We start from the raw sequence: 27,316 nt of genomic DNA on the forward strand, positions 1-27,316 counted from the left end.
CTCACGGGCCCCGTAGGGATTCGCAGCTCGACTTACCCTACGTCGCAAGACATGCTTTTGATATTTGTGTGCGCATACTTTAACAGGTGCGATCATACCATCACTAATGCACCGGATCCCAACAGAACTTCGCAGTTAAGCGTGCTTGGGTGAGAGTAGTACTAGGATGGGTGACCTCCTGGGAAGTCGTCGTGTTGCACCTCTTTTTTTTTTACGTCGTACTTACCTCGTTCTTTAAACGACGCTAACTTGAACAGTTTCGCTAAAGCGAACCTCAATGACCTGATTTTCGGAAAGCTCACACGGGCCCCGCGGGGCTTCGCAGCTCGACTTACCCTACGTCGCGAGACATGCTTATGATAATTGTGTGCGCATAATTTAATAGGTGCGATCATACCAGCACCAATGCACCGGATCCCATCAGAACTCCGCAATTAAGCGTGCTTGGGCGAGTGTAGTACTAGGACGAGAGTTGTACTAGGATGGGTGACCTCCTGGGAAGTTCTCGTGTTGCACCTCTTTTTTTTTCTTTTTTTTTACGTCGTGCTTACCCTCGTTCTTTAAACGACGCTAACTTGAATAGTTTTGCTAAAGCGAACCTCAATGATCTGATTTTCGGCAAGCTAACACGGGCCCCGCAGGGCTTCGCAGCTCGACCTACCCTACGTCGCGAGACATGCTTATGATAATTGTGTGCGCATACTTTAACAAGTGCGATCATACCAGCACTAATGCACCGGATCCCATCAGAACTCCGCAGTTAAGGGTGCTTGGGCGAGAGTAGTACTAGGATGAGAGTAGTACTAGGATGGGTGGCCACCTGGGAAGTCCTCATGTTGCACCTCCTTTTTTTTGGTTTTTTTTTTTTACGTCGTGCTTACCCTCGTTCTTTAAACGACGCTAGCTTGAATAGTTTGGCTAAAGGAGCCTCAATGACCTGATTTTCGGCAAGCTCGCACGGGCCCCACAGGGATTCGCAGCTCGACTTACCCTACGTCGCGAGACATGCTTATGATAATTGTGTGCGCATACTTTAACAGGTACGATCATACCAGCACTAATGCACCGGATCCCATCAGAATTCCGCAGTTAAGCGTGGTTGGACGAGAGTAGTACTAGGATGGGTGACCTCCTGGAAAGTCCTCGTGTAGCACATTTTTTTTAACGTCGTGCTTACCCTTGTTCTTTAAATGACGCTATATTGAATAGCTTAGCTAAAGCAAGCCACAATGACCTGATTTTCGGCAAGCTCGCACGGGCCCCGTAGGGATTCGCAGCTCGACTTACCCTACGTCGCAAGACATGCTTATGATAATTGTGTGCGCATACTTTAACAGGTGCGATCATACCAGCACTAATACACCGGATCCCATCAGAACTTCGCAGTTAAGCGTGCTTGGGCGAGAGTAGTAGTAGGATGGGTGACCTCCTAGGAAGTCCTCGTGTTGCACCTCTTTTTTTTTTTACGTCGTGCTTACCCTCGTTCTTTAAACGACGCTAACTTGAATAGTTTCGCTAAAGCGAACCTCAATGACCTGATTTTCGACAAGCTCACACGGGCCCCGCGGGGCTTCGTAGCTCGACTTACCCTACGTCCCGAGACATGCTTATGATAATTGTGTGCGCATACTTTAATAGGTGCGATCATACCAGCACCAATGCACCGGATCCCATCAGAACTCCGCAGTTAAGCGTGCTTGGGCGAGAGTAGTACTAGGATGAGAGTAGTACTAAGATGGGTGACCTCCTGGGAAGTTCTCGTGTTGCACCTCTTTTTTTTTTTCTTTTTTTTTTTTACGTCGTGCTTACCCTCATTCTTTAAACGACGCTAACTTGAATATTTTCGCTAAAGCGAACCTCAATGATCTGATTTTCGGCAAGCTAACACGAGCCCTGCAGGGCTACGCAGCTCGACTTACCCTACGTCGCGAGACATGCTTATGATAATTGTGTGCGCATACTTTAATAGGTGCGATCATACCAGCACTAATGCACCGGATCCCATCAGAACTCCGCAGTTAAGCGTGCTTGGGCGAGAGTAGTACTAGGACGAGAGTAGTACTAGGATGGGTGGCCTCCTGGGAAGTCCTCATGTTGTACCTCTTTTTTTTTTTTTACGTCGTGCTTACCCTCGTTCTTTAAACGACGCTATCTTGAATAGATTGGCTAAAGCGAGCCTCAATGACCTGATTTTCGGCAAGCTCGCACAGGCCCCGCAGGGATTCGCAGCTCGACTTACCCTACATCGCGAGACATGCTTATGATAATTGTGTGCGCTTACTTAAACAGGTACGATCATACCAGCACTAATGCACCGGATCCCATCAGAATTTCGCAGTTAAGCGTGCTTGGACGAGAGTAGTACTAGGATGGGTGACCTCCTGGGAAGTCCTCGTGTAGCACTTTTTTTTTACGTCGTGCTTACCCTTGTTCTTCAAACGACGCTATATTGAATAGCTTAGCTAAAGCGAGCCACAATGACCTGATTTTCGGCAAGCTCACACGGGCCTCGTAGGGCTTCGCAGCTCGACTTACCCTACGTCGCGAGACATGCTTATGATAATTGTGTGCGAAAGTTTAACAGGTGCGATCATACCAACACTAATGCATTGGATCCCATCAGAACTTCGCAGTAAAGCGTGCTTGGGCGAGAGTAGTACAAGGATGGGTGACCTCCTGGGAAGTCCTCGTGTTGCACCTCTTTTTTTTTTACGTCGTGCTTACCCTCCTTCTTTAAACGACGCTAACTTGAATAGTTTCGCTAAAGCGAACCTCAATGACCTGAATTTCGGCATGCTCACACGGGCCCCGCGGGGCTTCGCAGCTCTACTTACTCTACGTCGCGAGACATGCTTATGATAATTGTGTGCGCCTACTTTAATAGGTATGATCATACCAGCACTAATGCACCGGATCCCATCAGAATTTTGCAGTTAAGCGTGCTTGGACGAGAGTAGTACAAGGATGGGTGACCTCCTTGGAAGTCCTCGTGTAGCACTTTTTTTTTTTACGTCGTGCTTACCCTTGTTCTTTAAGGTAGCGTTTGTTTTGAGGTACTGAGACAGAGACTGAGAGACTGAGACTCAGTATCATCTTTGTTGGTTCAGAGACTGGTACTAAAATTTCTGTCTCTGTCCCTAAAATTTTAGTATTTCAGTACCTCCAAAAAGTAGGGACACAGGGGACTAAAATTTTTAGAGATGGAGACTGAAACTTTAATAACATTTTATACTTAAAATATCCTCATTTCAATTAATTAATTTCGATTTTACCTTTTGTACAAATTAAATTAGAGTTTCATTCTTGTTTCAATTTTTGTCTCCTACTTTGCACCAAACAGAATACTGAGATTTATTTCAATCTCTGTCTCTTAGTCTCTGTCTCTCAGTCTCAGTCTTTTCGTCTCTGTCTCTCCACCAAACGCTACCTAAACGACGCTATATTGAATAGCTTAGCTAAAGCGAGCCACAATGACCTGATTTTCAGCAAGCTTGCACGGGCCCCGTAGGGATTCGCAGCTCGACTTAACCTACATCACGAGACATGCTTATGATAATTGTGTGCGCATACTTTAACAGGTGCGATCATACCAGCACTAATGCACCGGATCCCATCAGAACTTCGCAGTAAAGCGTGCTTGGGCGAGAGTAGTACTAGGAAGGGTGACCTCCTGGGATGTCCTCGTGTTGCACCTCTTTCTTTTTTTACGTCGTGCTTACCCTCGTTCTTTAAACGATGCTAACTTGAATAGTTTCGCTAAAGCGAACATCAATGACCTGATTTTCGGCAAGCTCACACGGGCCCCGCGGGGCTTCGCAGCTCGACTTACCCTACGTCGCGAAACATGCTTATGATAATTGTGTGAGCATACTTTAACAGGTACGATCATACCAGCACTAATAAACCGGATCCCATCAGAACTCCGCCGTTAAGCGTGCTTGGGCGAGAGTAGAACTAGGACGAGAGTAGTACTAGGATGGGTAACCTCCTGGGAAGTTCTCGTGTTGCACCTCTTTTTTTTTCTTTTTTTTTACGTCGTGCTTACCCTCGTTCTTTAAACGACGCTAACTTGAATAGTTTTGCTAAAGCCAACCTCAACGACCCGATTTTCGGCAAGCTCACACGGGCCCCACGGGGCTTCGCAGCTCGACTTACCCTACGTCACGAGACATGCTTATGATAATTGTGTGGGCATACTTTAATAAGTGCGATCATACCAGCACCAATGCACCGGATCCCATCAGAACTCCGCAGTTAAGCGTGCTTGGGCGAGAGTAGTACTAGGATGAAAGTAGTACTAGGATGGGTGACCTCCTGGGAAGTTCTCGTGTTGCACCTCTTTTTTTTTCTTTTTTTTTACGTTGTGCTTACCCTCGTTCTTTAAACGACGCTAACTTGAATAGTTTCGCTAAAGCGAACATCAATGACCTGATTTTCGGCAAGCTCACACGGGCCCCGCGGGGCTTCGCAGCTCGACTTACCCTACGTCGCGAGACATGCTTATGATAATTGTGTGCGCATACTTTAACAGGTACGATCATACCAGCACTAATGCACCGGATCCCATCAGAACTCCGCAGTTAAGCGTGCCTGGGCGAGAGTAGTACTAGGACGAGAGTAGTACTAGGATGGGGGACCTCCTGGGAAGTCCTCATGTTGCACCTCTTTTTTTTTGTTTTTTTTTTACGTCGTGCTTACCCTCGTTCTTTAAACGACGCTATCTTGAATAGTTTAGCTAAAGCGAGCCTCAATGACTGATTTTCGGCAAGCTCGCACGGGCCCCGCAGGGATTCGCAGCTCGACTTACCCTACGTCGCGAGACATGCTTATGATAATTGTGTGCGCATACTTTAATAGGTGCGATCATACCAGCACCAATGCACCGGGTCCCATCAGAACTCCGCAGTTAAGCGTGCTTGGGCGAGAGTAGTACTAGGACGATAGTAGTACCAGGATGGGTGACCTCCTGGGAAGTTCTCATGTTGCACCTCTTTTTTTTTCTTTTTTTTTTTTACGTCGTGCTTACCCTCGTTCTTTAAACGACGCTATCTTGAATAGTTTAGCTAAAGCGAGCCTCAATGACCTGATTTTCGGCAAGCTCGCACGGGCCCTGCAGGGATTCGCAGCTCGACTTACCCTACGTCGCGAGACATGCTTATGATAATTGTGTGCGCATACCTTAATAGGTGCGATGATACCAGCACCAATGCACCGGATCCCATCAGAACTCCGCAGTTAAGTGTGCTTGGGCGAGAGTAGTACTAGGATGAGAGTAGTACTAGGATGGGTGACCTCCTGGGAAGTTCTCGTGTTGCACCTCTTTTTTTTTCTTTTTTTTTTACGTCGTGCTTACCCTCGTTCTTTAAACGAAGCTAACTTGAATAGTTTCGCTAAAGCGAACCTCAATGATCTGATTTTCGGCAAGCTCACACGGGCCCCGCAGGGCTTCGCAGCTCGACTTACCCTACGTCGCGATACATGCTTATGATAATTGTCTGTGCATACTTTAATAGGTGCGATCATACCAGCACTAATGCACAGGATCCCATCAGAATTCCGTAGTTAAGCGTGCTTGGACGAGAGTAGTACTAGGATGGGTGACGTACTGGGAAGTCCTCGTGTAGCACTTTTTTTTTTTACGTCGTGCTTACCCTTGTTCTTTAAACGACGCTATTCTGAATAGCTTAGCTAAAGCGAGCCACAATGACCTGATTTTCGGCAAGCTCGCACGGGCCCTGTAGGGATTCGCAGCTCGACTTACCCTACGTCGCGAGACATGCTTATGATAATTGTGTGCGCATACTTTAACAGGTGCGATCATACCAGCACTAATGCACCGGATCCCATCAGAACTTCGCAGTTAAGCGTGCTTGGACGAGAGTAGTACTAGGATGGGTGACGTACTAGGAAGTCCTCGTGTAGCACTTTTTTTTTTACGTCGTGCTTACCCTTGTTCTTTGAACGACACTATTTTGAATAGCTTAGCTAAAGCAAGCCACAATGACCTGATTTTCGGTAAGCTCGCACGGGCCCCCTAGGGATTCGCAGCTCGACTTACCCTACGTCGCGAGACATGCTTATGATAATTGTGTGCGCATACTTTAACAGGTGCGATCATACCAGCACTAATGAACCGGATCCCATCAGAACTTCGCAGTTAAGCGTGCTTGGGCGAGAGTAGTACTAGGACGGGTGACCTCCTGGGAAGTCCTCGTGTTGCACCTCTTTTTTTTTTTACGTCGTGCTTTCCCTCATTCTTTAAACGACACTAACTTGAATAGTTTCGCTAAAGCGAACCTCAATGACCTGATTTTCGGTAAGCTCACACGGGCCCCGCGGGGCTTCGCAGCTCGACTTACCCTACGTCGCGAGACATGCTTATGATAATTGTGTGAGCATACTTTAACAGGTACGATCATACCAGCACTAATAAACCGGATCCCATCAGAACTCCGCCGTTAAGCGTGCTTGGGCGAGAGTAGTACTAGGACGAGAGTAGTACTAGGATGGGTAACCTCCTGGGAAGTTCTCGTGTTGCACCTCTTTTTTTTTCTTTTTTTTACGTCGTGCTTACCCTCGTTCTTTAAACGACGCTAACTTGAATAGTTTTGCTAAAGCCAACCTCAACGACCCGATTTTCGGCAAGCTCACACGGGCCCCACGGGGCTTCGCAGCTCGACTTACCCTACGTCACGAGAAATGCTTATGATAATTGTGTGGGCATACTTTAATAAGTGCGATCATACCAGCACCAATGCACCGGATCCCATCAGAACTCCGCAGTTAAGCGTGCTTGGGCGAGAGTAGTACTAGGATGAAAGTAGTACTAGGATGGGTGACCTCCTGGGAAGTTCTCGTGTTGCACCTCTTTTTTTTTCTTTTTTTTTTACGTTGTGCTTACCCTCGTTCTTTAAACGACGCTAACTTGAATAGTTTCGCTAAAGCGAACATCAATGACCTGATTTTCGGCAAGCTCACACGGGCCCCGCGGGGCTTCGCAGCTCGACTTACCCTACGTCGCGAGACATGCTTATGATAATTGTGTGCGCATACTTTAACAGGTACGATCATACCAGCACTAATGCACCGGATCCCATCAGAACTCCGCAGTTAAGCGTGCTTGGGCGAGAGTAGTACTAGGCCGAGAGTAGTACTAGGATGGGGGACCTCCTGGGAAGTCCTCATGTTGCACCTCTTTTTTTTTGTTTTTTTTTACGTCGTGCTTACCCTCGTTCTTTAAACGACGCTATCTTGAATAGTTTAGCTAAAGCGAGCCTCAATGACTGATTTTCGGCAAGCTCGCACGGGCCCCGCAGGGATTCGCAGCTCGACTTACCCTACGTCGCGAGACATGCTTATGATAATTGTGTGCGCATACTTTAATAGGTGCGATCATACCAGCACCAATGCACTGGGTCCCATCAGAACTCCGCAGTTAAGCGTGCTTGGGCGAGAGTAGTACTAGGACGATAGTAGTACCAGGATGGGTGACCTCCTGGGAAGTTCTCATGTTGCACCTCTTTTTTTTCTTTTTTTTTTTACGTCGTGCTTACCCTCGTTCTTTAAACGACGCTATCTTGAATAGTTTAGCTAAAGCGAGCCTCAATGACCTGATTTTCGGCAAGCTCGCACGGGCCCTGCAGGGATTCGCAGCTCGACTTACCCTACGTCGCGAGACATGCTTATGATAATTGTGTGCGCATACCTTAATAGGTGCGATGATACCAGCACCAATGCACCGGATCCCATCAGAACTCCGCAGTTAAGTGTGCTTGGGCGAGAGTAGTACTAGGATGAGAGTAGTACTAGGATGGGTGACCTCCTGGGAAGTTCTCGTGTTGCACCTCTTTTTTTTTTCTTTTTTTTTTTACGTCGTGCTTACCCTCGTTCTTTAAACGAAGCTAACTTGAATAGTTTCGCTAAAGCGAACCTCAATGATCTGATTTTCGGCAAGCTCACACGGGCCCCGCAGGGCTTCGCAGCTCGACTTACCCTACGTCGCGATACATGCTTATGATAATTGTCTGTGCATACTTTAATAGGTGCGATCATACCAGCACTAATGCACAGGATCCCATCAGAATTCCGTAGTTAAGCGTGCTTGGACGAGAGTAGTACTAGGATGGGTGACGTACTGGGAAGTCCTCGTGTAGCACTTTTTTTTTACGTCGTGCTTACCCTTGTTCTTTAAACGACGCTATTCTGAATAGCTTAGCTAAAGCGAGCCACAATGACCTGATTTTCGGCAAGCTCGCACGGGCCCTGTAGGGATTCGCAGCTCGACTTACCCTACGTCGCGAGACATGCTTATGATAATTGTGTGCGCATACTTTAACAGGTGCGATCATACCAGCACTAATGCACCGGATCCCATCAGAACTTCGCAGTTAAGCGTGCTTGGACGAGAGTAGTACTAGGATGGGTGACGTACTAGGAAGTCCTCGTGTAGCACTTTTTTTTTTACGTCGTGCTTACCCTTGTTCTTTGAACGACAATATTTTGAATAGCTTAGCTAAAGCAAGCCACAATGACCTGATTTTCGGCAAGCTCGCACGGGCCCTGTAGGGATTCGCAGCTCGACTTACCCTACGTCGCGAGACATGCTTATGATAATTGTGTGCGCATACTTTAACAGGTGCGATCATACCAGCACTAATGCACCGGATCCCATCAGAACTTCGCAGTTAAGCGTGCTTGGACGAGAGTAGTACTAGGATGGGTGACGTACTGGGAAGTCCTCGTGTAGCACTTTTTTTTTACGTCGTGCTTACCCTTGTTCTTTAAACGACGCTATTCTGAATAGCTTAGCTAAAGCGAGCCACAATGACCTGATTTTCGGCAAGCTCGCACGGGCCCTGTAGGGATTCGCAGCTCGACTTACCCTACGTCGCGAGACATGCTTATGATAATTGTGTGCGCATACTTTAACAGGTGCGATCATACCAGCACTAATGCACCGGATCCCATCAGAACTTCGCAGTTAAGCGTGCTTGGACGAGAGTAGTACTAGGATGGGTGACGTACTAGGAAGTCCTCGTGTAGCACTTTTTTTTTTACGTCGTGCTTACCCTTGTTCTTTGAACGACAATATTTTGAATAGCTTAGCTAAAGCAAGCCACAATGACCTGATTTTCGGCAAGCTCGCACGGGCCCTGTAGGGATTCGCAGCTCGACTTACCCTACGTCGCGAGACATGCTTATGATAATTGTGTGCGCATACTTTAACAGGTGCGATCATACCAGCACTAATGCACCGGATCCCATCAGAACTTCGCAGTTAAGCGTGCTTGGACGAGAGTAGTACTAGGATGGGTGACGTACTAGGAAGTCCTCGTGTAGCACTTTTTTTTTTACGTCGTGCTTACCCTTGTTCTTTGAATGACACTATTTTGAATAGCTTAGCTAAAGCAAGCCACAATGACCTGATTTTCGGTAAGCTCGCACGGGCCCCCTAGGGATTCGCAGCTCGACTTACCCTACGTCGCGAGACATGCTTAGGATAATTGTGTGCGCATACTTTAATAGGTGCGATCATACCAGCACCAATGCACCAGATCCCGTCAGAACTTCGCAGTTAAGCGTGCTTGGGCGAGAGTAGTACTAGGACGAGAGTAGTACTAGGATGGGTGACCTCCTGGGAAGTTCTCGTGTTGCAACTCTTTTTTTTTTCTTTTTTTTTTACATCGTGCTTACCCTCGTTCTTTAAACGACGACATCTTGAATAGTTTAGCTAAAGCGAGCCTCAATGACCTGATTTTCGGCAAGCTCGCACGGGCCCCGCAGGGATTCGCAGATCGACTTACCCTACGTCTCGAGACATGCTTATGATAATTGTGTGTGCATATTTTAATAAGTGCGATCATACCAGCACCAATGCACCGGATCCCATCAGAACTCCGCAGTTAAGCGTGCTTGGGCGAGAGTAGTACTAGGATGAGAGTAGTACTAAGATGGGTGACCTCCTGGGAAGTTCTCGTGTTGCACCTCTTTTTTTTTTTCTTTTTTTTTTTTACGTCGTGCTTACCCTCATTCTTTAAACGACGCTAACTTGAATATTTTCGCTAAAGCGAACCTCAATGATCTGATTTTCGGCAAGCTAACACGAGCCCTGCAGGGCTACGCAGCTCGACTTACCCTACGTCGCGAGACATGCTTATGATAATTGTGTGCGCATACTTTAATAGGTGCGATCATACCAGCACTAATGCACCGGATCCCATCAGAACTCCGCAGTTAAGCGTGCTTGGGCGAGAGTAGTACTAGGACGAGAGTAGTACTAGGATGGGTGGCCTCCTGGGAAGTCCTCATGTTGTACCTCTTTTTTTTTTTTTTACGTCGTGCTTACCCTCGTTCTTTAAACGACGCTATCTTGAATAGATTGGCTAAAGCGAGCCTCAATGACCTGATTTTCGGCAAGCTCGCACAGGCCCCGCAGGGATTCGCAGCTCGACTTACCCTACATCGGGAGACATGCTTATGATAATTGTGTGCGCTTACTTAAACAGGTACGATCATACCAGCACTAATGCACCGGATCCCATCAGAATTTCGCAGTTAAGCGTGCTTGGACGAGAGTAGTACTAGGATGGGTGACCTCCTGGGAAGTCCTCGTGTAGCACTTTTTTTTTACGTCGTGCTTACCCTTGTTCTTCAAACGACGCTATATTGAATAGCTTAGCTAAAGCGAGCCACAATGACCTGATTTTCGGCAAGCTCACACGGGCCTCGTAGGGCTTCGCAGCTCGACTTACCCTACGTCGCGAGACATGCTTATGATAATTGTGTGCGAAAGTTTAACAGGTGCGATCATACCAACACTAATGCATTGGATCCCATCAGAACTTCGCAGTAAAGCGTGCTTGGGCGAGAGTAGTACAAGGATGGGTGACCTCCTGGGAAGTCCTCGTGTTGCACCTCTTTTTTTTTTACGTCGTGCTTACCCTCCTTCTTTAAACGACGCTAACTTGAATAGTTTCGCTAAAGCGAACCTCAATGACCTGAATTTCGGCATGCTCACACGGGCCCCGCGGGGCTTCGCAGCTCTACTTACTCTACGTCGCGAGACATGCTTATGATAATTGTGTGCGCCTACTTTAATAGGTATGATCATACCAGCTCTAATGCACCGGATCCCATCAGAATTTTGCAGTTAAGCGTGCTTGGACGAGAGTAGTACAAGGATGGGTGACCTCCTTGGAAGTCCTCGTGTAGCACTTTTTTTTTTTACGTCGTGCTTACCCTTGTTCTTTAAGGTAGCGTTTGTTTTGAGGTACTGAGACAGAGACTGAGAGACTGAGACTCAGTATCATCTTTGTTGGTTCAGAGACTGGTACTAAAATTTCTGTCTCTGTCCCTAAAATTTTAGTATTTCAGTACCTCCAAAAAGTAGGGACACAGGGGACTAAAATTTTTAGAGATGGAGACTGAAACTTTAATAACATTTTATACTTAAAATATCCTCATTTCAATTAATTAATTTCGATTTTACCTTTTGTACAAATTAAATTAGAGTTTCATTCTTGTTTCAATTTTTGTCTCCTACTTTGCACCAAACAGAATACTGAGATTTATTTCAATCTCTGTCTCTTAGTCTCTGTCTCTCAGTCTCAGTCTTTTCGTCTCTGTCTCTCCACCAAACGCTACCTAAACGACGCTATATTGAATAGCTTAGCTAAAGCGAGCCACAATGACCTGATTTTCAGCAAGCTTGCACGGGCCCCGTAGGGATTCGCAGCTCGACTTAACCTACATCACGAGACATGCTTATGATAATTGTGTGCGCATACTTTAACAGGTGCGATCATACCAGCACTAATGCACCGGATCCCATCAGAACTTCGCAGTAAAGCGTGCTTGGGCGAGAGTAGTACTAGGAAGGGTGACCTCCTGGGATGTCCTCGTGTTGCACCTCTTTCTTTTTTTACGTCGTGCTTACCCTCGTTCTTTAAACGATGCTAACTTGAATAGTTTCGCTAAAGCGAACATCAATGACCTGATTTTCGGCAAGCTCACACGGGCCCCGCGGGGCTTCGCAGCTCGACTTACCCTACGTCGCGAGACATGCTTATGATAATTGTGTGAGCATACTTTAACAGGTACGATCATACCAGCACTAATAAACCGGATCCCATCAGAACTCCGCCGTTAAGCGTGCTTGGGCGAGAGTAGTACTAGGACGAGAGTAGTACTAGGATGGGTAACCTCCTGGGAAGTTCTCGTGTTGCACCTCTTTTTTTTTCTTTTTTTTTACGTCGTGCTTACCCTCGTTCTTTAAACGACGCTAACTTGAATAGTTTTGCTAAAGCCAACCTCAACGACCCGATTTTCGGCAAGCTCACACGGGCCCCACGGGGCTTCGCAGCTCGACTTACCCTACGTCACGAGACATGCTTATGATAATTGTGTGGGCATACTTTAATAAGTGCGATCATACCAGCACCAATGCACCGGATCCCATCAGAACTCCGCAGTTAAGCGTGCTTGGGCGAGAGTAGTACTAGGATGAAAGTAGTACTAGGATGGGTGACCTCCTGGGAAGTTCTCGTGTTGCACCTCTTTTTTTTTCTTTTTTTTTACGTTGTGCTTACCCTCGTTCTTTAAACGACGCTAACTTGAATAGTTTCGCTAAAGCGAACATCAATGACCTGATTTTCGGCAAGCTCACACGGGCCCCGCGGGGCTTCGCAGCTCGACTTACCCTACGTCGCGAGACATGCTTATGATAATTGTGTGCGCATACTTTAACAGGTACGATCATACCAGCACTAATGCACCGGATCCCATCAGAACTCCGCAGTTAAGCGTGCCTGGGCGAGAGTAGTACTAGGACGAGAGTAGTACTAGGATGGGGGACCTCCTGGGAAGTCCTCATGTTGCACCTCTTTTTTTTTGTTTTTTTTTTACGTCGTGCTTACCCTCGTTCTTTAAACGACGCTATCTTGAATAGTTTAGCTAAAGCGAGCCTCAATGACTGATTTTCGGCAAGCTCGCACGGGCCCCGCAGGGATTCGCAGCTCGACTTACCCTACGTCGCGAGACATGCTTATGATAATTGTGTGCGCATACTTTAATAGGTGCGATCATACCAGCACCAATGCACCGGGTCCCATCAGAACTCCGCAGTTAAGCGTGCTTGGGCGAGAGTAGTACTAGGACGATAGTAGTACCAGGATGGGTGACCTCCTGGGAAGTTCTCATGTTGCACCTCTTTTTTTTTCTTTTTTTTTTTTACGTCGTGCTTACCCTCGTTCTTTAAACGACGCTATCTTGAATAGTTTAGCTAAAGCGAGCCTCAATGACCTGATTTTCGGCAAGCTCGCACGGGCCCTGCAGGGATTCGCAGCTCGACTTACCCTACGTCGCGAGACATGCTTATGATAATTGTGTGCGCATACCTTAATAGGTGCGATGATACCAGCACCAATGCACCGGATCCCATCAGAACTCCGCAGTTAAGTGTGCTTGGGCGAGAGTAGTACTAGGATGAGAGTAGTACTAGGATGGGTGACCTCCTGGGAAGTTCTCGTGTTGCACCTCTTTTTTTTTCTTTTTTTTTTACGTCGTGCTTACCCTCGTTCTTTAAACGAAGCTAACTTGAATAGTTTCGCTAAAGCGAACCTCAATGATCTGATTTTCGGCAAGCTCACACGGGCCCCGCAGGGCTTCGCAGCTCGACTTACCCTACGTCGCGATACATGCTTATGATAATTGTCTGTGCATACTTTAATAGGTGCGATCATACCAGCACTAATGCACAGGATCCCATCAGAATTCCGTAGTTAAGCGTGCTTGGACGAGAGTAGTACTAGGATGGGTGACGTACTGGGAAGTCCTCGTGTAGCACTTTTTTTTTTTACGTCGTGCTTACCCTTGTTCTTTAAACGACGCTATTCTGAATAGCTTAGCTAAAGCGAGCCACAATGACCTGATTTTCGGCAAGCTCGCACGGGCCCTGTAGGGATTCGCAGCTCGACTTACCCTACGTCGCGAGACATGCTTATGATAATTGTGTGCGCATACTTTAACAGGTGCGATCATACCAGCACTAATGCACCGGATCCCATCAGAACTTCGCAGTTAAGCGTGCTTGGACGAGAGTAGTACTAGGATGGGTGACGTACTAGGAAGTCCTCGTGTAGCACTTTTTTTTTTACGTCGTGCTTACCCTTGTTCTTTGAACGACACTATTTTGAATAGCTTAGCTAAAGCAAGCCACAATGACCTGATTTTCGGTAAGCTCGCACGGGCCCCCTAGGGATTCGCAGCTCGACTTACCCTACGTCGCGAGACATGCTTATGATAATTGTGTGCGCATACTTTAACAGGTGCGATCATACCAGCACTAATGAACCGGATCCCATCAGAACTTCGCAGTTAAGCGTGCTTGGGCGAGAGTAGTACTAGGACGGGTGACCTCCTGGGAAGTCCTCGTGTTGCACCTCTTTTTTTTTTTACGTCGTGCTTTCCCTCATTCTTTAAACGACACTAACTTGAATAGTTTCGCTAAAGCGAACCTCAATGACCTGATTTTCGGTAAGCTCACACGAGCCCCGCGGGGCTTCGCAGCTCGACTTACCCTACGTCGCGAGACATGCTTATGATAATTGTGTGAGCATACTTTAACAGGTACGATCATACCAGCACTAATAAACCGGATCCCATCAGAACTCCGCCGTTAAGCGTGCTTGGGCGAGAGTAGTACTAGGACGAGAGTAGTACTAGGATGGGTAACCTCCTGGGAAGTTCTCGTGTTGCACCTCTTTTTTTTTCTTTTTTTTTACGTCGTGCTTACCCTCGTTCTTTAAACGACGCTAACTTGAATAGTTTTGCTAAAGCCAACCTCAACGACCCGATTTTCGGCAAGCTCACACGGGCCCCACGGGGCTTCGCAGCTCGACTTACCCTACGTCACGAGAAATGCTTATGATAATTGTGTGGGCATACTTTAATAAGTGCGATCATACCAGCACCAATGCACCGGATCCCATCAGAACTCCGCAGTTAAGCGTGCTTGGGCGAGAGTAGTACTAGGATGAAAGTAGTACTAGGATGGGTGACCTCCTGGGAAGTTCTCGTGTTGCACCTCTTTTTTTTTCTTTTTTTTTTACGTTGTGCTTACCCTCGTTCTTTAAACGACGCTAACTTGAATAGTTTCGCTAAAGCGAACATCAATGACCTGATTTTCGGCAAGCTCACACGGGCCCCGCGGGGCTTCGCAGCTCGACTTACCCTACGTCGCGAGACATGCTTATGATAATTGTGTGCGCATACTTTAACAGGTACGATCATACCAGCACTAATGCACCGGATCCCATCAGAACTCCGCAGTTAAGCGTGCTTGGGCGAGAGTAGTACTAGGCCGAGAGTAGTACTAGGATGGGGGACCTCCTGGGAAGTCCTCATGTTGCACCTCTTTTTTTTTGTTTTTTTTTACGTCGTGCTTACCCTCGTTCTTTAAACGACGCTATCTTGAATAGTTTAGCTAAAGCGAGCCTCAATGACTGATTTTCGGCAAGCTCGCACGGGCCCCGCAGGGATTCGCAGCTCGACTTACCCTACGTCGCGAGACATGCTTATGATAATTGTGTGCGCATACTTTAATAGGTGCGATCATACCAGCACCAATGCACTGGGTCCCATCAGAACTCCGCAGTTAAGCGTGCTTGGGCGAGAGTAGTACTAGGACGATAGTAGTACCAGGATGGGTGACCTCCTGGGAAGTTCTCATGTTGCACCTCTTTTTTTTCTTTTTTTTTTTTACGTCGTGCTTACCCTCGTTCTTTAAACGACGCTATCTTGAATAGTTTAGCTAAAGCGAGCCTCAATGACCTGATTTTCGGCAAGCTCGCACGGGCCCTGCAGGGATTCGCAGCTCGACTTACCCTACGTCGCGAGACATGCTTATGATAATTGTGTGCGCATACCTTAATAGGTGCGATGATACCAGCACCAATGCACCGGATCCCATCAGAACTCCGCAGTTAAGTGTGCTTGGGCGAGAGTAGTACTAGGATGAGAGTAGTACTAGGATGGGTGACCTCCTGGGAAGTTCTCGTGTTGCACCTCTTTTTTTTTTCTTTTTTTTTTTACGTCGTGCTTACCCTCGTTCTTTAAACGAAGCTAACTTGAATAGTTTCGCTAAAGCGAACCTCAATGATCTGATTTTCGGCAAGCTCACACGGGCCCCGCAGGGCTTCGCAGCTCGACTTACCCTACGTCGCGATACATGCTTATGATAATTGTCTGTGCATACTTTAATAGGTGCGATCATACCAGCACTAATGCACAGGATCCCATCAGAATTCCGTAGTTAAGCGTGCTTGGACGAGAGTAGTACTAGGATGGGTGACGTACTGGGAAGTCCTCGTGTAGCACTTTTTTTTTACGTCGTGCTTACCCTTGTTCTTTAAACGACGCTATTCTGAATAGCTTAGCTAAAGCGAGCCACAATGACCTGATTTTCGGCAAGCTCGCACGGGCCCTGTAGGGATTCGCAGCTCGACTTACCCTACGTCGCGAGACATGCTTATGATAATTGTGTGCGCATACTTTAACAGGTGCGATCATACCAGCACTAATGCACCGGATCCCATCAGAACTTCGCAGTTAAGCGTGCTTGGACGAGAGTAGTACTAGGATGGGTGACGTACTAGGAAGTCCTCGTGTAGCACTTTTTTTTTTACGTCGTGCTTACCCTTGTTCTTTGAACGACACTATTTTGAATAGCTTAGCTAAAGCAAGCCACAATGACCTGATTTTCGGCAAGCTCGCACGGGCCCTGTAGGGATTCGCAGCTCGACTTACCCTACGTCGCGAGACATGCTTATGATAATTGTGTGCGCATACTTTAACAGGTGCGATCATACCAGCACTAATGCACCGGATCCCATCAGAACTTCGCAGTTAAGCGTGCTTGGACGAGAGTAGTACTAGGATGGGTGACGTACTAGGAAGTCCTCGTGTAGCACTTTTTTTTTTACGTCGTGCTTACCCTTGTTCTTTGAATGACACTATTTTGAATAGCTTAGCTAAAGCAAGCCACAATGACCTGATTTTCGGTAAGCTCGCACGGGCCCCCTAGGGATTCGCAGCTCGACTTACCCTACGTCGCGAGACATGCTTAGGATAATTGTGTGCGCATACTTTAATAGGTGCGATCATACCAGCACCAATGCACCAGATCCCGTCAGAACTTCGCAGTTAAGCGTGCTTGGGCGAGAGTAGTACTAGGACGAGAGTAGTACTAGGATGGGTGACCTCCTGGGAAGTTCTCGTGTTGCAACTCTTTTTTTTTTCTTTTTTTTTTACATCGTGCTTACCCTCGTTCTTTAAACGACGACATCTTGAATAGTTTAGCTAAAGCGAGCCTCAATGACCTGATTTTCGGCAAGCTCGCACGGGCCCCGCAGGGATTCGCAGATCGACTTACCCTACGTCTCGAGACATGCTTATGATAATTGTGTGTGCATACTTTAATAAGTGCGATCATACCAACACCAATGCACCGGATCCCATCAGAACTCCGCAGTTAAGCGTGCTTGGGCGAGAGTAGTTCTAGGACGAGAGTAGTACTAGGATGGGTGACCTCCTGGGAAGTCCTCGTGTTGCACCTATTTTTTTTTCTTTTTTTTTACGTCGTGCTTACCCTCTTTCTTTAAACGACGCTATCTTGAATAGTTTAGCCAAAGCGAGCCTCAATGACCTGATTTTCAGCAAGCTCGCACGGGCACCGCAGGGATTCGCAGCTCGACTTACCCTACGTCGCGAGACATGCTTATGATAATTGTGTTTGCACACCTTAACATGTGCGATCATACCAGCACTACTGCACCGGATCCCATCAGAACTTCGTAGTTAAGCGTGCTTGGGCGAGAGTAGTACTAGGATGGGTGACCTCCTGGGAAGTCCTCGTGTTGCACCTCTTTTTGTTTTATTTTATTTTATTTTATTTTTTACGTCGTGCTTACCCTTGTTCTTTGGACGCTATATTGAACAGTTTAGCTAAAGCGAGCCTCAATGACCTGATTTTCGGCAAGCTCGCCCGGGCACCGCAGGGATTCGCAGCTCGACTTACCCTACGTTGTGAGACATGCTTATGACAATTGTGTGCGCATAATTTAGCAGGTACGATCATACTAGCACTAATGCACCAGATCCCATCAAAACTCCGCAGTTAAGCGTGCTTGGGCGAGAGTAGTACCAGGACGAGAGAAGTACTAGGATGGGTGACCTCCTGGGAAGTCCTCATGTTGCACCTCTTTTTTTTTGTTTTTTTTGTTTTTTTTACATCGTGTTTACCCTCGTTCTTTAGACGACGCTATCTTGAATAGTTTAGCTAAAGCGAGCCTCAATGACCTGATTTTCGGCAAGCTCCCACAGGCCCTGCAGGATTCGCAGCGCGACTTAACCTACGTCGCGAGACATGCTTATGATAATTGTGTGCACATACTTTAACAAGTGCGATCATACCAGCACTAATGCACCGGATCCCATCAGAACTTCGCAGTTAAGCATGCTTGGGCGAGAGTAGTACTAGGATGGGTGACCTCCTGGGAAGTCCTCGTATTGCACCTCTTTTTATTTTATTTTATTTTATTTTATTTTTTACGTCGTGCTTACCCTTGTTCTTTGGACGCTATATTGAACAGATTAGCTAAAGCGAGCCTCAATGACCTGATTTTCGGCAAGCTAGCACGGGCCCCGTAGGGATTCACAGCTCGACTTACCCTACGTCGCGAGACATGCTTATGATAATTGTGTGCGCATACTTTGACAGTTGCGATCATACCAGCACTAATGCACCGGATCCCATCAGAACTTCGCAGTTAAGCGTGCTTGGACGAGAGTAGTACTAGGATGGGTGACGTACTAGGAAGTCCTCGTGTAGCACTTTTTTTTTTACGTCGTGCTTACCCTTGTTCTTTGAATGACACTATTTTGAATAGCTTAGCTAAAGCAAGCCACAATGACCTGATTTTCGGTAAGCTCGCACGGGCCCCCTAGGGATTCGCAGCTCGACTTACCCTACGTCGCGAGACATGCTTAGGATAATTGTGTGCGCATACTTTAATAGGTGCGATCATACCAGCACCAATGCACCAGATCCCGTCAGAACTTCGCAGTTAAGCGTGCTTGGGCGAGAGTAGTACTAGGACGAGAGTAGTACTAGGATGGGTGACCTCCTGGGAAGTTCTCGTGTTGCAACTCTTTTTTTTTTCTTTTTTTTTTACATCGTGCTTACCCTCGTTCTTTAAACGACGACATCTTGAATAGTTTAGCTAAAGCGAGCCTCAATGACCTGATTTTCGGCAAGCTCGCACGGGCCCCGCAGGGATTCGCAGATCGACTTACCCTACGTCTCGAGACATGCTTATGATAATTGTGTGTGCATACTTTAATAAGTGCGATCATACCAACACCAATGCACCGGATCCCATCAGAACTCCGCAGTTAAGCGTGCTTGGGCGAGAGTAGTTCTAGGACGAGAGTAGTACTAGGATGGGTGACCTCCTGGGAAGTCCTCGTGTTGCACCTATTTTTTTTTCTTTTTTTTTACGTCGTGCTTACCCTCTTTCTTTAAACGACGCTATCTTGAATAGTTTAGCCAAAGCGAGCCTCAATGACCTGATTTTCAGCAAGCTCGCACGGGCACCGCAGGGATTCGCAGCTCGACTTACCCTACGTCGCGAGACATGCTTATGATAATTGTGTTTGCACACCTTAACATGTGCGATCATACCAGCACTACTGCACCGGATCCCATCAGAACTTCGTAGTTAAGCGTGCTTGGGCGAGAGTAGTACTAGGATGGGTGACCTCCTGGGAAGTCCTCGTGTTGCACCTCTTTTTGTTTTATTTTATTTTATTTTATTTTTTACGTCGTGCTTACCCTTGTTCTTTGGACGCTATATTGAACAGTTTAGCTAAAGCGAGCCTCAATGACCTGATTTTCGGCAAGCTCGCCCGGGCACCGCAGGGATTCGCAGCTCGACTTACCCTACGTTGTGAGACATGCTTATGACAATTGTGTGCGCATAATTTAGCAGGTACGATCATACTAGCACTAATGCACCAGATCCCATCAAAACTCCGCAGTTAAGCGTGCTTGGGCGAGAGTAGTACCAGGACGAGAGAAGTACTAGGATGGGTGACCTCCTGGGAAGTCCTCATGTTGCACCTCTTTTTTTTTGTTTTTTTTGTTTTTTTTACATCGTGTTTACCCTCGTTCTTTAGACGACGCTATCTTGAATAGTTTAGCTAAAGCGAGCCTCAATGACCTGATTTTCGGCAAGCTCCCACAGGCCCTGCAGGATTCGCAGCGCGACTTAACCTACGTCGCGAGACATGCTTATGATAATTGTGTGCACATACTTTAACAAGTGCGATCATACCAGCACTAATGCACCGGATCCCATCAGAACTTCGCAGTTAAGCATGCTTGGGCGAGAGTAGTACTAGGATGGGTGACCTCCTGGGAAGTCCTCGTATTGCACCTCTTTTTATTTTATTTTATTTTATTTTATTTTTTACGTCGTGCTTACCCTTGTTCTTTGGACGCTATATTGAACAGATTAGCTAAAGCGAGCCTCAATGACCTGATTTTCGGCAAGCTAGCACGGGCCCCGTAGGGATTCACAGCTCGACTTACCCTACGTCGCGAGACATGCTTATGATAATTGTGTGCGCATACTTTGACAGTTGCGATCATACCAGCACTATTGCACCGGATCCCATCAGAACTTCGCAGTTAAGCGTGCTTGGGCGAGAGTAGTACTAGAATAGGTGTCCTCCTGGGAAGTCCTCGTGTTGCACCTTTTTTTTGTTTTTTTTCCGTCGTGCTTACCCTCGTTCTTTAAACGACGCTAACTTGAAAAGTTTCGCTAAAGCGAATCTCAACGACCTAATTTTCGGCAAGCTCAAACGGGCCCCGCAGTGCTTCGCAGCTCGACTTACCCTATGTCGCGAGACATGCTTATGATAATTGCGTGCGCATACTTTAATAGGTGCGATCATACCAGCACTAATGCACCGGATCCCATCAGAACTCCGCAGTTAAGCGTGCTTGGGCGAGAGTAGTACTAGGACGAGAGTAGCACTTGGATGGGTGACCTCTTGGGAAGTCCTCTTGTTGCACCTCTTTTTTTTTGTTTTTTTGTTTTTTTTTACATAGTGCATACCCTCATTCTTTAAACGATGCTATCTTAAATAGTTTAGATAAAGCGAGCCTCAATGACCTGATTTTCGGCAAGCTCGCACGGGCACCGCAGGGATTCGTAGCTCGACTCACCCTACGTCGCGAGAAATGCTTATGATAATTGTGTGCGCATACTTTAACAGGTACGATCATACCAGCACTAATGCACCGGATCCCATCAGAATTCCGCAGTTAAGCGTGCTTGGGCGAGAGTAGTACTAGGATGGGTGACCTCCTGGGAAGTTCTCGTGTAGCACCTTTTTCTTTTACGTCGTGCTTACACTTGTTCTTTAAACGACGCTATATTGAATAGCTTAGCTAAAGCGAGCCTCAATGACCTGATTTTCGGCAAGCTCGCACGGGCCCCGTAGATATTCACAGCTCGACTTACCCTACGTCGCGAGACATGCTTATGATAATTGTGTGCGCTTACTTTAATAGGTGCGATCATACCAGCACTAATGCACCGGATCCCATCAGAACTCCGCAGTTAAGCGTGCTTGGGCGAGAGTAGTACTAGGACGAGAGTGGTACTAGGATGGGTGACCTCCTGGGAAGTCCTCATGTTGCACCTCTTTTTTTTTGTTTTTTTTTTTTACATCGTGCTTACCCTCGTTCTTTAAACGACGCTATCTTGAATAGTTTAGCTAAAGCGAGCCTCAATGACCTGATTTTCGGCAAGCTCGCACGGGCCCCGCAAGATTCGCAGCTCGACTTACCCTACGTCGCGAGACATGCTTATGATAATTGTGTGCGCATACTTTAACAGGTACGATCATAGTAGCACTAATGCACCGGATCCCCTCAGAATTCCACAGTTAAGCGTGCTTGGGCGAGAGTAGTACTAGGATGGGTGACCTTCTATGAAGTCTTCTTGTAGCAACTTTTTTTTTACGTCGTGCTTACCCTTGTTCTTTAAACGACGTTATATTGAATAGCTTAGCTAAAGCGAGCCTCAATGACCTGATTTTCAGAAAGCTCGCACGAACCCCGTAGGGATTCGCAGCTCGACTTACCCTACATCGCGAGACATGCTTATGATAATTGTGTGCGCATACTTTAACAGGTGCGATCATACCAGCACTAATGCACCGGATCCCATTAGAACTTCGCAGTTAAGCGTGCTTGGGTGAGAGTAGTACTAGGATGGGTGACCTCCTGGGAAGTCCTCGTGTTGCAACTCTTTTTATTTTATTTTATTTTATTTTATTTTATTTTATGTTTTACGTCGTGCTTACCCTTGTTCTTTAAACGACGCTATATTGAATAGTTTAGCTAAAGCGAGCCTCAATGACCTGATTTTCGGCAAGCTCCCACGGGCCTTGTAGAGATTCACAGCTCGACTTACCCTACGTCGCGAGACATGCTTATGATAGTTGTGTGCGCATACTTTAACAGTTGCAATCATACCAGCACTAATGCACCAGATCCCATCAGAACTACGTAGTTAAGCGTGCTTGGGCGAGAGTAGTACTAGGATGGGTGACCTCCTGGGAAGTCCTCGTGCTGCACCTTTTGTTTTTGTTTTTTTTTTTACGTCGTGCTTACCCTTGTTCTTCAAATGATGTTAACTTAATTAGTTTTGCTAAAGCGAACCTCAATGACCTGATTTTTGGCAAGCTTATACGGGCCCCGCAAGGCTTCGCAACTCGACTTACCCTGTGTCGCGAGACATGCTTATAATAATTGTGTGCGCTCACTTTAATAGGTGCGATCATACCAGCCCTAATGCACCGGATCCCATCAGAACTCCGCAGTTAAGCGTGCTTGGGCGAGAGTAGTACTAGGACGAGAGTAGTACTAGGATGGGTGACCTCCTGGGAAGTCCTCATGTTGCACCTCTTTTTTTGTTTTTTTGTTTTTTTTACATCGTGCTTACCCTCGTTCTTTAAACGACGCTATCTTGAATAGTTTAGCTAAAGCGAGCCTCAATGACCTGATTTTCGGCAAGCTCGAACGAGGCCTGCAGGAATCGCAGCTCGACTTACCCTACGTCGCAAGACATGCTTATGATAATTGTGTGCGCATACTTTAACAGGTACGATCATAGTAGCACTAATGCAACGGATCCGCTCAGAATTCCACAGTTAAGCGTGCTTGGGCGAGAGTAGTACTAGGATGGGTGACCTCCTGGGAAGTCCTCCTGTAGCAACTTTTTTTTTACGTCGTGCTTACCCTCGTTCTTTAAACGACGCTATCTTGAATAGTTTAGCTAAAGCGAGCCTCAATGACCTGATTTTAGGGAAGGTCGCACGGGCCCGCAGGGATTCGCAGCTCGACTTACCCTACGTCGCGAGACATGCTTATGATAATTATGTGCGCATATTTTAATAGGTGCGATCATACCAGCACTAATGCACCGGATCCCATCAGAACTACGCAGTTAAGCATGCTTGGGCGAGAGTAGTACTAGGATTGGTGACCTACTGCGAAGTCCTGGTGTTGCACCTCTTTTTTTTTTATTTTACGTCGTGCTTACCCTCGTTCTTTAAACGACGCTATCTTGAATAGTTTAGCTAAGGCGAGCCTCAATGACCTGATTTTAGGGAAGGTCGCACGGGCCCTGCAGGGATTCGCAGCTCGACTTACCCTACGTCGCGAGACATGCTTATGATAATTATGTGCGCATATTTTAATAGGTGCGATCATACCAGCACTAATGCACCGGATCCCATCAGAACTCCGCAGTTAAGCGTGCTTGGGCGAGAGTAGTACCAGGATGGGTGACATCCTGGGAAGTCCTCGTGTTGCACCTCTTTTTTTTTATTTTACGTCGTGCTTACCCTCGTCCTTTAAACGACGCTATCTTGAATAGTTTAGCTAAAGCGAGCCACAATGACCTGATTTTAGGCAAGCATGCACGGGCCCCACAGGGATTCGCAGCTCGACTTACCCTAGGTCGCGAGACATGCTTATGATAATTGTGTGCGCGTATTTTAATAGGTGCGATCATACCAGCACTAATGCAACGGATCCCATCAGAACTCCGCAGTTAAGCGTGCTTGGGAGAGAGTAGTACTAGGATGGGTGACCTCTTGGGAAGTCCTCGTGTTGCACCACTTTTTTTTTTTACGTCGTGCTTACCCTCGTTCTTTAAACGACGCTATCTTGAATAGTTTAGCTAAAGCGAGCCTCAATGACCTGATTTTAGGCAAGCTCGCACGGGCCCTGCAAGGATTCGCAGCTCGACTTACGCTACGTCGCGAGACATGCTTATGATAATTATGTGCGCATATTTTAATAGGTGCGATCATACCAGGACTAATGCACCGGATCCCATCAGAACTACGCAGTTAAGCGTGCTTGGGCGAGAATAGTACTAGGATGGGTGACCTCCTGCGAAGTCCTCGTGTTGCACCTCTTTTTTTTTTACGTAGTGTTTACCCTCGTTCTTTAAACGACGCTATCTTGAATAGTTTAGCTAAAGCGAGTCTCAATGACCTGATTTTAGGCAAGCTCGCACGGGCCCTGCAGGGATTCGCAGCTCGACTTACCCTACATCGCGAGACGTGCTTATGATAATTATGTGCGCATATTTTAATAGGTGCGATCATACCAGGACTAATGCACCGGATCCCATCAGAACTACGCAGTTAAGCGTGCTTGGGCGAGAGTAGAACTAGGATGGGTGACCTCCTGCGAAGTCCTCGTGTTGCATCTCTTTTTTTTTTACGTAGTGTTTACCCTCGTTCTTTAAACGACGCTATCTTGAATAGTTTAGCTAAAGCGAGTCTCAATGACCTGATTTTAGGCAAGCTCGCACGGGCCCTGCAGGGATTCGCAGCTCGACTTACCCTACATCGTTAGACGTGCTTATGATAATTATGTGCGCATATTTTAATAGGTGCGATCATACCAAAACTAATGCACCGTATCCCATCAGAACTCTGCAGTTAAGCGTGCTTGGGCGAGAGTAGTACTAAGATGGGTGACCTCCTGGGAAGTCCTCGTGTTGCCCCTTTTTTTTTTTTTATTTTACGTCGTGCTTACCTTCGTTCTTTAGACGATGCTATCTTGAATAGTTTAGCTAAAGCGAGCCTCAATGACCTGATTTTAGGCAAGCTCGCACGGGCCCCACAGGGATTCGCAAATCGACTTACCCTACGTCGCGAGACATGCTTATGATAATTGAGTGCGCGTATTTTAATAGGTGCGATCATACCAGCACTAATGCACCGGATCCCATCAGAACTCCGCAGTTAAGCGTGCTTGGGCGAGATTAGTACTAGTATGGGTGACCTCCTGGGAAGTCCTCGTGTTGCACCTCTTTTTTTTTTTACGTCTTGCTTACCCTCGTTCTTTAAACGACGCTATCTTGAATAGTTTAGCTAAAGCGAGCCTCAATGACCTGATTTTAATCAAGCTCGCACGAGCCCTGCAAGGATTCGCAACTCGACTTACCCTACGTCGCGAGATATGCTTATGATAATTATGTGCGCATATTTTAATAGGTGCGATCATACCAGGACAAATGCACCGGATCCCATCAGAACTACGCAGTTAAGCGTGCTTGGGCGAGAGTAGTACTAGGATGGGTGACCTCCTGCGAAGTCCTCGTGCTGCACCTCTTTTTTTTTTTACGTCGTGTTTACCCTCGTTCTTTAAACGACGCTATCTTGAATAGTTTAGCTAAAGCAAGTCTCAATGACCTGATTTTAGGCAAGCTCGCACGGGCCCTGCAGGGATTCGCAGCTCGACTTACCCTACGTCGCGAGACGTGCTTATGATAATTATGTGCGCATATTTTAATAGGTGCGATCATACCAACACTAATGCACCGGATCCCATCAGAACTCTGCAGTTAAGCGTGCTTGGGCGAGAGTAGTACTAGGATGGGTGACCTCCTGGGAAGTCCTCGTGTTGCACCTCTTTTTTTTTTATTTTACGTCGTGCTTACCCTCGTTCTTTAAACGACGCTATCTTGAATAGTTTAGCTAAAGGGAGCCTCAATGACCTGATTTTAGGCAAGCTCGCACGGGCCCTGCAAGAATTCGCAGCTCGACTTACCCTACGTCGCGAGACATGCTTAGGATAATTATGTGCGCATATTTTAATAGGTGCGATCATACCAGTAGTAATGCACCGGATCCCATCAGAACTCCGCAGTTAAGGGTGCTTGGGCGAGAATAGTACTAGGATGGGTGACCTCCTAGTAAGTCCTCATGTTGCACCACTTTTTTTTTTTTACGTCGTGCTTACCCTCGTTCTTTAAACGACGCTATCTTGAATAGTTTACCTAAAGCGAGCCTCAATGACCTGATTTTAGGCAAGCTCGCACGGGCCCTGCAGGGATTCGCAGCTCGACTTACCCTACGTCGCGAGACATGCTTATGATAATTATGTGCGCATATTTTAATAGGTGCGATCATACCAGCAATAATGCCCCGGATCCCATCAGAACTCCGCAGTTAAGCGTGCTTGGGCGAGAGTAGTACCAGGATGGGTGACATCCTGGGAAGTCCTCGTGTTGCACCTCTTTTTTTTTTTATTTTACGTCGTGCTTACCCTCGTTCTTTAAACGACGCTATCTTGAATAGTTTAGCTAAAGCGAGCCACAATGACCTGATTTTAGGAAAGCTCGCACGGGCCCCACAGAGATTCGCAGCTCGACTTACCCTACGTCGCGAGACATGCTTATGATAATTGTGTGCACGTATTTTAATAGGTGCGATCATACCAGCACTAATGCAACGGATCCCATCAGAACTCCGCAGTTAAGCGTGCTTGGGAGAGAGTAGTACTAGGATGGGTGACCTCTTGGGAAGTCCTCGTGTTGCACCACTTTTTTTTTTACGTCGTGCTTACCCTCGTTCTTTAAACGACGCTATCTTGAATAGTTTACTAAAGCGAGCCTCAATGACCTGATTTTAGGCAAGCTCGCATGGGCCCTGCAAGGATTCGCAGCTCGACTTACCCTACGTCGCGAGACATGCTTATGATAATTATGTGCGCATATTTTAATAGGTGCGATCATACCAGGACTAATGCACCGGATCCCATCAGAACTACGCAGTTAAGCGTGCTTGGGCGAGAGTAGTACTAGGATGGGTGACCTCCTGCGAAGTCCTTGTGTTGCACCTCTTTTTTTTTTTACGTCGTGTTTACCCTCGTTCTTTAAACGAC

General features: G+C 46.9%; 12 non-coding genes and 69 pseudogenes across 12 annotated transcripts; all 81 read left to right on the forward strand.

Annotated features, from left to right (window-relative positions):
* The first annotated feature begins 84 nt into the window (after positions 1 to 84).
* Positions 85 to 203, forward strand: LOC148556795 (5S ribosomal RNA; annotated as a pseudogene).
* Positions 204 to 383: 180 nt separating this feature from the next.
* LOC148556796 (5S ribosomal RNA) lies at positions 384 to 519 on the forward strand (annotated as a pseudogene).
* Positions 520 to 709: 190 nt separating this feature from the next.
* On the forward strand, positions 710 to 845 carry LOC148556797 (5S ribosomal RNA; annotated as a pseudogene).
* A 193-nt stretch (positions 846 to 1,038) lies between these two features.
* On the forward strand, positions 1,039 to 1,157 carry LOC148556798 (5S ribosomal RNA; annotated as a pseudogene).
* Positions 1,158 to 1,335: 178 nt separating this feature from the next.
* Positions 1,336 to 1,454, forward strand: LOC148556799 (5S ribosomal RNA). The gene has a single exon (XR_015890989.1). It is a non-coding gene; the product is annotated as a 5S ribosomal RNA (ribosomal RNA).
* A 182-nt stretch (positions 1,455 to 1,636) lies between these two features.
* LOC148556800 (5S ribosomal RNA) lies at positions 1,637 to 1,772 on the forward strand (annotated as a pseudogene).
* A 195-nt stretch (positions 1,773 to 1,967) lies between these two features.
* Positions 1,968 to 2,103, forward strand: LOC148556801 (5S ribosomal RNA; annotated as a pseudogene).
* A 184-nt stretch (positions 2,104 to 2,287) lies between these two features.
* LOC148556802 (5S ribosomal RNA) lies at positions 2,288 to 2,406 on the forward strand (annotated as a pseudogene).
* Positions 2,407 to 2,582: 176 nt separating this feature from the next.
* LOC148556803 (5S ribosomal RNA) lies at positions 2,583 to 2,701 on the forward strand (annotated as a pseudogene).
* Positions 2,702 to 2,882: 181 nt separating this feature from the next.
* Positions 2,883 to 3,001, forward strand: LOC148556804 (5S ribosomal RNA; annotated as a pseudogene).
* A 575-nt stretch (positions 3,002 to 3,576) lies between these two features.
* On the forward strand, positions 3,577 to 3,695 carry LOC148556805 (5S ribosomal RNA; annotated as a pseudogene).
* A 182-nt stretch (positions 3,696 to 3,877) lies between these two features.
* On the forward strand, positions 3,878 to 4,013 carry LOC148556806 (5S ribosomal RNA; annotated as a pseudogene).
* A 190-nt stretch (positions 4,014 to 4,203) lies between these two features.
* LOC148556807 (5S ribosomal RNA) lies at positions 4,204 to 4,339 on the forward strand (annotated as a pseudogene).
* Positions 4,340 to 4,529: 190 nt separating this feature from the next.
* Positions 4,530 to 4,665, forward strand: LOC148556808 (5S ribosomal RNA; annotated as a pseudogene).
* Positions 4,666 to 4,855: 190 nt separating this feature from the next.
* Positions 4,856 to 4,991, forward strand: LOC148556809 (5S ribosomal RNA; annotated as a pseudogene).
* Positions 4,992 to 5,184: 193 nt separating this feature from the next.
* Positions 5,185 to 5,320, forward strand: LOC148556810 (5S ribosomal RNA; annotated as a pseudogene).
* A 191-nt stretch (positions 5,321 to 5,511) lies between these two features.
* LOC148556811 (5S ribosomal RNA) lies at positions 5,512 to 5,630 on the forward strand (annotated as a pseudogene).
* A 179-nt stretch (positions 5,631 to 5,809) lies between these two features.
* Positions 5,810 to 5,928, forward strand: LOC148556812 (5S ribosomal RNA; annotated as a pseudogene).
* A 178-nt stretch (positions 5,929 to 6,106) lies between these two features.
* On the forward strand, positions 6,107 to 6,225 carry LOC148556813 (5S ribosomal RNA). The gene has a single exon (XR_015891377.1). It is a non-coding gene; the product is annotated as a 5S ribosomal RNA (ribosomal RNA).
* Positions 6,226 to 6,407: 182 nt separating this feature from the next.
* Positions 6,408 to 6,543, forward strand: LOC148556814 (5S ribosomal RNA; annotated as a pseudogene).
* Positions 6,544 to 6,732: 189 nt separating this feature from the next.
* Positions 6,733 to 6,868, forward strand: LOC148556815 (5S ribosomal RNA; annotated as a pseudogene).
* Positions 6,869 to 7,059: 191 nt separating this feature from the next.
* LOC148556816 (5S ribosomal RNA) lies at positions 7,060 to 7,195 on the forward strand (annotated as a pseudogene).
* A 189-nt stretch (positions 7,196 to 7,384) lies between these two features.
* LOC148556817 (5S ribosomal RNA) lies at positions 7,385 to 7,520 on the forward strand (annotated as a pseudogene).
* A 191-nt stretch (positions 7,521 to 7,711) lies between these two features.
* LOC148556818 (5S ribosomal RNA) lies at positions 7,712 to 7,847 on the forward strand (annotated as a pseudogene).
* A 193-nt stretch (positions 7,848 to 8,040) lies between these two features.
* On the forward strand, positions 8,041 to 8,159 carry LOC148556819 (5S ribosomal RNA; annotated as a pseudogene).
* A 177-nt stretch (positions 8,160 to 8,336) lies between these two features.
* LOC148556820 (5S ribosomal RNA) lies at positions 8,337 to 8,455 on the forward strand (annotated as a pseudogene).
* Positions 8,456 to 8,633: 178 nt separating this feature from the next.
* Positions 8,634 to 8,752, forward strand: LOC148556821 (5S ribosomal RNA; annotated as a pseudogene).
* Positions 8,753 to 8,929: 177 nt separating this feature from the next.
* Positions 8,930 to 9,048, forward strand: LOC148556822 (5S ribosomal RNA; annotated as a pseudogene).
* A 178-nt stretch (positions 9,049 to 9,226) lies between these two features.
* Positions 9,227 to 9,345, forward strand: LOC148556823 (5S ribosomal RNA; annotated as a pseudogene).
* A 178-nt stretch (positions 9,346 to 9,523) lies between these two features.
* Positions 9,524 to 9,659, forward strand: LOC148556824 (5S ribosomal RNA; annotated as a pseudogene).
* A 192-nt stretch (positions 9,660 to 9,851) lies between these two features.
* Positions 9,852 to 9,987, forward strand: LOC148556825 (5S ribosomal RNA; annotated as a pseudogene).
* Positions 9,988 to 10,182: 195 nt separating this feature from the next.
* LOC148556826 (5S ribosomal RNA) lies at positions 10,183 to 10,318 on the forward strand (annotated as a pseudogene).
* A 185-nt stretch (positions 10,319 to 10,503) lies between these two features.
* Positions 10,504 to 10,622, forward strand: LOC148556827 (5S ribosomal RNA; annotated as a pseudogene).
* Positions 10,623 to 10,798: 176 nt separating this feature from the next.
* On the forward strand, positions 10,799 to 10,917 carry LOC148556828 (5S ribosomal RNA; annotated as a pseudogene).
* A 181-nt stretch (positions 10,918 to 11,098) lies between these two features.
* LOC148556829 (5S ribosomal RNA) lies at positions 11,099 to 11,217 on the forward strand (annotated as a pseudogene).
* A 575-nt stretch (positions 11,218 to 11,792) lies between these two features.
* LOC148556830 (5S ribosomal RNA) lies at positions 11,793 to 11,911 on the forward strand (annotated as a pseudogene).
* A 182-nt stretch (positions 11,912 to 12,093) lies between these two features.
* Positions 12,094 to 12,229, forward strand: LOC148556831 (5S ribosomal RNA; annotated as a pseudogene).
* Positions 12,230 to 12,419: 190 nt separating this feature from the next.
* LOC148556832 (5S ribosomal RNA) lies at positions 12,420 to 12,555 on the forward strand (annotated as a pseudogene).
* Positions 12,556 to 12,745: 190 nt separating this feature from the next.
* LOC148556833 (5S ribosomal RNA) lies at positions 12,746 to 12,881 on the forward strand (annotated as a pseudogene).
* A 190-nt stretch (positions 12,882 to 13,071) lies between these two features.
* LOC148556834 (5S ribosomal RNA) lies at positions 13,072 to 13,207 on the forward strand (annotated as a pseudogene).
* Positions 13,208 to 13,400: 193 nt separating this feature from the next.
* Positions 13,401 to 13,536, forward strand: LOC148556835 (5S ribosomal RNA; annotated as a pseudogene).
* Positions 13,537 to 13,727: 191 nt separating this feature from the next.
* Positions 13,728 to 13,846, forward strand: LOC148556836 (5S ribosomal RNA; annotated as a pseudogene).
* Positions 13,847 to 14,025: 179 nt separating this feature from the next.
* LOC148556837 (5S ribosomal RNA) lies at positions 14,026 to 14,144 on the forward strand (annotated as a pseudogene).
* Positions 14,145 to 14,322: 178 nt separating this feature from the next.
* On the forward strand, positions 14,323 to 14,441 carry LOC148556838 (5S ribosomal RNA). The gene has a single exon (XR_015891378.1). It is a non-coding gene; the product is annotated as a 5S ribosomal RNA (ribosomal RNA).
* Positions 14,442 to 14,623: 182 nt separating this feature from the next.
* Positions 14,624 to 14,759, forward strand: LOC148556839 (5S ribosomal RNA; annotated as a pseudogene).
* Positions 14,760 to 14,949: 190 nt separating this feature from the next.
* On the forward strand, positions 14,950 to 15,085 carry LOC148556840 (5S ribosomal RNA; annotated as a pseudogene).
* Positions 15,086 to 15,276: 191 nt separating this feature from the next.
* Positions 15,277 to 15,412, forward strand: LOC148556841 (5S ribosomal RNA; annotated as a pseudogene).
* A 189-nt stretch (positions 15,413 to 15,601) lies between these two features.
* On the forward strand, positions 15,602 to 15,737 carry LOC148556842 (5S ribosomal RNA; annotated as a pseudogene).
* A 192-nt stretch (positions 15,738 to 15,929) lies between these two features.
* On the forward strand, positions 15,930 to 16,065 carry LOC148556843 (5S ribosomal RNA; annotated as a pseudogene).
* A 193-nt stretch (positions 16,066 to 16,258) lies between these two features.
* On the forward strand, positions 16,259 to 16,377 carry LOC148556844 (5S ribosomal RNA; annotated as a pseudogene).
* A 177-nt stretch (positions 16,378 to 16,554) lies between these two features.
* Positions 16,555 to 16,673, forward strand: LOC148556845 (5S ribosomal RNA; annotated as a pseudogene).
* Positions 16,674 to 16,851: 178 nt separating this feature from the next.
* LOC148556846 (5S ribosomal RNA) lies at positions 16,852 to 16,970 on the forward strand (annotated as a pseudogene).
* Positions 16,971 to 17,148: 178 nt separating this feature from the next.
* On the forward strand, positions 17,149 to 17,284 carry LOC148556847 (5S ribosomal RNA; annotated as a pseudogene).
* Positions 17,285 to 17,476: 192 nt separating this feature from the next.
* On the forward strand, positions 17,477 to 17,612 carry LOC148556848 (5S ribosomal RNA; annotated as a pseudogene).
* Positions 17,613 to 17,802: 190 nt separating this feature from the next.
* LOC148556849 (5S ribosomal RNA) lies at positions 17,803 to 17,921 on the forward strand. The gene has a single exon (XR_015890972.1). It is a non-coding gene; the product is annotated as a 5S ribosomal RNA (ribosomal RNA).
* Positions 17,922 to 18,454: 533 nt separating this feature from the next.
* Positions 18,455 to 18,573, forward strand: LOC148556850 (5S ribosomal RNA). The gene has a single exon (XR_015891268.1). It is a non-coding gene; the product is annotated as a 5S ribosomal RNA (ribosomal RNA).
* A 200-nt stretch (positions 18,574 to 18,773) lies between these two features.
* Positions 18,774 to 18,892, forward strand: LOC148556851 (5S ribosomal RNA; annotated as a pseudogene).
* A 178-nt stretch (positions 18,893 to 19,070) lies between these two features.
* On the forward strand, positions 19,071 to 19,206 carry LOC148556852 (5S ribosomal RNA; annotated as a pseudogene).
* A 192-nt stretch (positions 19,207 to 19,398) lies between these two features.
* On the forward strand, positions 19,399 to 19,534 carry LOC148556853 (5S ribosomal RNA; annotated as a pseudogene).
* A 190-nt stretch (positions 19,535 to 19,724) lies between these two features.
* Positions 19,725 to 19,843, forward strand: LOC148556854 (5S ribosomal RNA). The gene has a single exon (XR_015890973.1). It is a non-coding gene; the product is annotated as a 5S ribosomal RNA (ribosomal RNA).
* Positions 19,844 to 20,376: 533 nt separating this feature from the next.
* On the forward strand, positions 20,377 to 20,495 carry LOC148556855 (5S ribosomal RNA). Its single transcript, XR_015891269.1, has one exon. It is a non-coding gene; the product is annotated as a 5S ribosomal RNA (ribosomal RNA).
* Positions 20,496 to 20,695: 200 nt separating this feature from the next.
* Positions 20,696 to 20,814, forward strand: LOC148556856 (5S ribosomal RNA; annotated as a pseudogene).
* Positions 20,815 to 21,000: 186 nt separating this feature from the next.
* LOC148556857 (5S ribosomal RNA) lies at positions 21,001 to 21,136 on the forward strand (annotated as a pseudogene).
* Positions 21,137 to 21,334: 198 nt separating this feature from the next.
* On the forward strand, positions 21,335 to 21,453 carry LOC148556858 (5S ribosomal RNA). Its single transcript, XR_015891732.1, has one exon. It is a non-coding gene; the product is annotated as a 5S ribosomal RNA (ribosomal RNA).
* A 179-nt stretch (positions 21,454 to 21,632) lies between these two features.
* LOC148556859 (5S ribosomal RNA) lies at positions 21,633 to 21,768 on the forward strand (annotated as a pseudogene).
* A 489-nt stretch (positions 21,769 to 22,257) lies between these two features.
* LOC148556860 (5S ribosomal RNA) lies at positions 22,258 to 22,376 on the forward strand. Its single transcript, XR_015891476.1, has one exon. It is a non-coding gene; the product is annotated as a 5S ribosomal RNA (ribosomal RNA).
* Positions 22,377 to 22,589: 213 nt separating this feature from the next.
* LOC148556861 (5S ribosomal RNA) lies at positions 22,590 to 22,708 on the forward strand (annotated as a pseudogene).
* A 191-nt stretch (positions 22,709 to 22,899) lies between these two features.
* On the forward strand, positions 22,900 to 23,035 carry LOC148556862 (5S ribosomal RNA; annotated as a pseudogene).
* A 490-nt stretch (positions 23,036 to 23,525) lies between these two features.
* Positions 23,526 to 23,644, forward strand: LOC148556863 (5S ribosomal RNA; annotated as a pseudogene).
* A 186-nt stretch (positions 23,645 to 23,830) lies between these two features.
* LOC148556864 (5S ribosomal RNA) lies at positions 23,831 to 23,949 on the forward strand. The gene has a single exon (XR_015890736.1). It is a non-coding gene; the product is annotated as a 5S ribosomal RNA (ribosomal RNA).
* A 185-nt stretch (positions 23,950 to 24,134) lies between these two features.
* Positions 24,135 to 24,253, forward strand: LOC148556865 (5S ribosomal RNA; annotated as a pseudogene).
* A 182-nt stretch (positions 24,254 to 24,435) lies between these two features.
* On the forward strand, positions 24,436 to 24,554 carry LOC148556866 (5S ribosomal RNA; annotated as a pseudogene).
* Positions 24,555 to 24,735: 181 nt separating this feature from the next.
* On the forward strand, positions 24,736 to 24,854 carry LOC148556867 (5S ribosomal RNA; annotated as a pseudogene).
* Positions 24,855 to 25,035: 181 nt separating this feature from the next.
* Positions 25,036 to 25,154, forward strand: LOC148556868 (5S ribosomal RNA; annotated as a pseudogene).
* Positions 25,155 to 25,341: 187 nt separating this feature from the next.
* On the forward strand, positions 25,342 to 25,460 carry LOC148556869 (5S ribosomal RNA). The gene has a single exon (XR_015889493.1). It is a non-coding gene; the product is annotated as a 5S ribosomal RNA (ribosomal RNA).
* Positions 25,461 to 25,642: 182 nt separating this feature from the next.
* On the forward strand, positions 25,643 to 25,761 carry LOC148556870 (5S ribosomal RNA; annotated as a pseudogene).
* A 182-nt stretch (positions 25,762 to 25,943) lies between these two features.
* Positions 25,944 to 26,062, forward strand: LOC148556871 (5S ribosomal RNA). Its single transcript, XR_015890615.1, has one exon. It is a non-coding gene; the product is annotated as a 5S ribosomal RNA (ribosomal RNA).
* A 186-nt stretch (positions 26,063 to 26,248) lies between these two features.
* Positions 26,249 to 26,367, forward strand: LOC148556872 (5S ribosomal RNA; annotated as a pseudogene).
* A 183-nt stretch (positions 26,368 to 26,550) lies between these two features.
* On the forward strand, positions 26,551 to 26,669 carry LOC148556873 (5S ribosomal RNA; annotated as a pseudogene).
* Positions 26,670 to 26,856: 187 nt separating this feature from the next.
* On the forward strand, positions 26,857 to 26,975 carry LOC148556874 (5S ribosomal RNA; annotated as a pseudogene).
* Positions 26,976 to 27,155: 180 nt separating this feature from the next.
* LOC148556875 (5S ribosomal RNA) lies at positions 27,156 to 27,274 on the forward strand (annotated as a pseudogene).
* Positions 27,275 to 27,316: the final 42 nt, after the last annotated feature.

The sequence above is a fragment of the Arachis ipaensis genome, chromosome B6 (genome assembly GCF_059453495.1).
Source record: "Arachis ipaensis isolate K30076 ecotype BB chromosome B6, ASM5945349v1, whole genome shotgun sequence".
In the NCBI taxonomy this organism is placed as follows: Eukaryota; Viridiplantae; Streptophyta; class Magnoliopsida; order Fabales; family Fabaceae; genus Arachis; species Arachis ipaensis.